Here is a 5,434-nt window from a genome sequence, read left to right as displayed (position 1 = left end):
ACACTTTTGTGTGAATCGATACAATTTAAAACATTCACTGACATTTCGAACAGAACAGCTTTCCGACGTGCGATTCGAGATCATACCTTACAATCGAGTGATGTCGTTTCCGAACGTTCATAAAGTTGACAATTGGTGATCACCGATAAACTTTTGTGTGAATCGATACAATTTAACAACATTCACTCTCATTTCGAACAGAACAGCTTTCCGACGTGCGATCCGAGATCATAACTTACAATCGAGTGATGTCATTTCCGAACGTTCATAAACATGAAAATTGGTGATCACCGATACACTTTTGTGTGAATCGATAAAAATTAACAAGATTCACTGCCAATTCGAACAGAACAGCTTTCCGACGTGCGATTCGAGATCATAACTTACAATCGAGTGATGTCGTTTCCGAACGTTCATAATCATGAAAATTGGTGATCACCGATACACTTTTGTGTGAATCGACACAATTTAAAACATTCACTGACATTTCGAACAGAACAGCTTTTAGACGTGCGATCCGAGATCATACATTACAATCGAATGATGTCGTTTCCGAACGTTCATAAACGTGAAAATTGGTGATCACCGATACACTTTTGTGTGAATCGATACAATTCAGCAACATTCGCTGATATTTCGAACAGAACAGCTTTCCAACGTGCGATTCGAAATCATAAGTTACAATCGAGTGATGTCGTTTCCGAACGTTCATAAACATGAAAATTTGTGATCACCGATACACTTTTGTGCGAATCGATACAAATTAACAAGGTTCACTGATATTCCGGTCTGAATCGCTTTCCGACGTGTAATGATCTCGAATCGAACGTCGGAAAGCGATCCAGAACGAAATGTCAGTGAATCTTGTCAATTTGTGTCGATTCACACAAAAGTGTATCAGTGATCACCAATTTTCACGTTTATGATGGTTCGGAAACGACATCACTCGATTGTAAGATGTGATCGCGATTCGCACATCGGAAAGCTATTCAGAACGAAATGTCAGTGAATCTGGTTAATTTGTGTCGATTCACACAAAAGTATATCGGTGATCTCCAATTTTCACGTTTATGAACGTTCGGAAACGACATCACTCGATTGTAATGCATGATCTCGATTCGCACATCGGAAAAGCGATTCAGAACGAAATTTCAGTGAATCTTGTCAATTTGTGTCGATTCACACAAAAGTGTATCGTTGATCACCAATTTTCATGTTTATGAACGTTCGGAAACGACATTACTCGATTGTAAGGTATGATCTCGAATCGCACGTCGGAAAGCTGTTCAGTTCGAAATGTCAGTGAATCTTGTTAATTTTTATCGAATCACACAAAAGTGTGTCGGTGATCACCAATGTTCATGTTTATGATGGTTCGGAAACGACATCACTCGATTGTAAGGTGTGATCGCGATTCGCACATCGGAAAGCGATTTCCAACGAAAAGTCAGTGAATCTTGTCAATTTGTGTCGATTCACACAAAAGTGAATCGGTGATAACCAATTTTCATGTTTATTCACGTTCGGAAACGACATCACTCGATTGTAAGGTGTGATCGCGATTCGCACATCGGAAAGCGTTTCAGAACGAAATGTCAGTGAATCTGGTTAATTTGTATCGAATCACACAAAAGTGTGTCGGTGATCACCAATGTTCATGTTTATGATGGTTCGGAAACGACATCACTCGATTGTAAGGTGTGATCGCGATTCGCACATCGGAAAGCGATTTCCAACGATATGTCAGTGAATCTTGTCAATTTGTGTCGATTCACACAAAAGTGAATCGGTGATCACCAATTTTCATGTTTATTCACGTTCGGAAACGACATCACTCGATTGTAAGGTGTGATCGCGATTCGCACATCGGAAAGCGTTTCAGTACGAAATGTCAGTGAATCTGGTTAATTTGTATCGATTCATACAAAAGTGTATCGGTGATGTCCTATTTTCACGTTTATAAACGTTCGGAAACAACATCATTCGATTGTAATGTATGATCTCGATTCGCACATCGGAAGGCGATTCAGAACGACATGTCAGAGAATCTTGTCAATTTGTGTCGATTCACACAAAAGTGTATCGGTGATCACCAATTTTCACGATTATGAACGTTCGGAAATGACTTCACTCGATCGTAAGTTATGATCTCGGATCGCACGTCGAAAAGCTGTTCTGTTCGAAATGTCAGTAAATCTTGTTAATTTTTATCGATTTACACAAAAGTTTATCGGTGATCACCAATTTTCACGTTTATGATGGTTCGGAAACGACATCACTCGATTGTAAGGTGTGATCGCGATTCGCACGTCGGAAAGCTGTTCTGTTCGAAATGTCAGTGAATCTTCTTGATTTGTTGCGATTCTCACAAAAGTATATCGGTGAGCACCAAGTTTCACGTTTATGAACGTTCGGAAATGACATCACTCGATTGTAAGGTATGATCTCGAATCGCACGTCGGAAGGCTGTTCTGTTCGAAATGTGAGTGAATGTTGTTAAATTGTATCGATTCACACAAAAGTTTATCGGTGATCACCAATTTTCAACTTTATGAACGTTCGGAAACGACATCACTCGATTGTAAGGTATGATCTCGAATCGAACGTCGGAAAGCGGTTCAGTTCGAAATGTCAGTGAATCTGGTTAATTTGTGTCGATTCACACAAAAGTATATCGGTGATCTCCAATTTTCACGTTTATGAACGTTCGGAAACGACATCACTCGACTGTAATGTATGATCTCGATTCGCACATCGGAAAGCGATTCAGAACGAAATGTCAGTGAATCTTGTCATTTTCACGTTTATGAACGTTCGGATACGACATAACTCGATTGTTAGTTATGATCTCGAATCGCACGTTGGAAACCGATTCTGTTCGAATTGTCAGTGAATCTTGATAATTTGTAACGTTTCTCACAAAAGTTTATTTGTGATCACCAATTGTCATATTTGTAAACGTACAGAAACGACATCGTTCGATTGTCAGTTCCGCTCTCGAATCGCATTTCGGATTGCGATTCTGATAGCAATGTCGGAAAAAATTGTTGATTTGAAACGATTAACACAAAAGATTATCGCTGATTACCTATTTTCATGTTTATGAAAGATTGGAAACGTTCACCGATTAACGTCACATATCAACAATTTTACAGACATTTAGTATCGCAATCCGAAGGGCCATTTGAGATCTGAACTGACAATCGAGCGATGAAAACGTTTCCGAACGTTCATAAACATGAAGATTGTTGATCACCAATAAAATTTTTGTTCAATTCATGACAAATTAACAATATTCAATGACATTTCGATTCGAGATCATAAATTACAATCGAGTGATGTCGTTTCCGAACGTTCATAAACACGAAAATTGGTGATCACCGATACACTTTTGTGTGAATCGACACAAATTAACAAGATTCACTGACATTTCGTTCTGAATCGCTTTCCGATGTGCAAATCGAGATCATACATTACAATCGAGTGATGTCGTTTCCGAACCATCATAAACGTGAAAATTGGTGATCACCGATAAACTTTTGTGTAAATCGATAAAAATTAACGAGATTTACTGACATTTCGAACTGAACAGCTTTCCGACATGCGATTCGAGATCATACCTTACAATCGAGTGATGTCGTTTCCGAACGTTCATAAACATGAAAATTGGTGATCACCGATACACTTTTGTGTGAATCGACACAAATTAACAAGATTCACTGACATTTCGTTCTGAATCGCTTTCCGATGTGCGAATCGACATCATACCTTACAATCGAGTGATGTCGTTTCCGAACGTGCATAAACATGCACATTGGTGATCACCGATACACTTTTGTGTGAATCGATAAAAATTAACAAGATTCACTGACATTTCGAACTGAACAGCTTTCCGACGTGCGATTCGAGATCATACATTACAATCGAGTGATGTCGTTTCCGAACGTTCATAAACACGAAAATTGGTGATCACCGATACACTTTTGTGTGAATCGACACAAATTAACAAGATTCACTGACATTTCGTTCTGAATCGCTTTCCGATGTGCAAATCGAGATCATACATTACAATCGAGTGATGTCGTTTCCGAACCATCATAAACGTGAAAATTGGTGATCACCGATAAACTTTTGTGTGAATCGATACAATTTAACAACATTCACTCACATTTCGAACAGAACAGCTTTCCGACGTGCGATTCGAGATCATACCATACAATCGAGTGATGTCGTTTCCGAACGTTCATAAACATGAAAATTGGTGATCACCGATACACTTTTGTGTGAATCGACACAAATTAACAAGATTCACTGACATTTCGTTCTGAATCGCTTTCCGATGTGCGAATCGACATCATACCTTACAATCGAGTGATGTCGTTTCCGAACGTGCATAAACATGCACATTGGTGATCACCGATACACTTTTGTGTGAATCGATAAAAATTAACAAGATTCACTGACATTTCGAACTGAACAGCTTTCCGACGTGCGATTCGAGATCATACATTACAATCGAGTGATGTCGTTTCCAAACGTTCATAAACATGATTATTGGTGATCACCGATACACTTTTGTGTGAATCGATACAATTTAAAACATTCACTGACATTTCGAACAGAACAGCTTTCCGACGTGCGATTCGAGATCATACCTTACAATCGAGTGATGTCGTTTCCGAACGTTCATAAAGTTGACAATTGGTGATCACCGATAAACTTTTGTGTGAATCGATACAATTTAACAACATTCACTCTCATTTCGAACAGAACAGCTTTCCGACGTGCGATCCGAGATCATAACTTACAATCGAGTGATGTCATTTCCGAACGTTCATAAACATGAAAATTGGTGATCACCGATACACTTTTGTGTGAATCGATAAAAATTAACAAGATTCACTGCCAATTCGAACAGAACAGCTTTCCGACGTGCGATTCGAGATCATAACTTACAATCGAGTGATGTCGTTTCCGAACGTTCATAATCATGAAAATTGGTGATCACCGATACACTTTTGTGTGAATCGACACAATTTAAAACATTCACTGACATTTCGAACAGAACAGCTTTTAGACGTGCGATCCGAGATCATACATTACAATCGAATGATGTCGTTTCCGAACGTTCATAAACGTGAAAATTGGTGATCACCGATACACTTTTGTGTGAATCGATACAATTCAGCAACATTCGCTGATATTTCGAACAGAACAGCTTTCCAACGTGCGATTCGAAATCATAAGTTACAATCGAGTGATGTCGTTTCCGAACGTTCATAAACATGAAAATTTGTGATCACCGATACACTTTTGTGCGAATCGATACAAATTAACAAGGTTCACTGATATTCCGGTCTGAATCGCTTTCCGACGTGTAATGATCTCGAATCGAACGTCGGAAAGCGATCCAGAACGAAATGTCAGTGAATCT

The sequence above is a fragment of the Venturia canescens genome, chromosome 8, assembly GCF_019457755.1.
Source record: "Venturia canescens isolate UGA chromosome 8, ASM1945775v1, whole genome shotgun sequence".
NCBI classification, from domain to species: Eukaryota; Metazoa; Arthropoda; class Insecta; order Hymenoptera; family Ichneumonidae; genus Venturia; species Venturia canescens.
The sequence above is the reverse complement of the archived record's forward strand: the minus strand, read 5'-3'. Positions refer to the sequence as shown.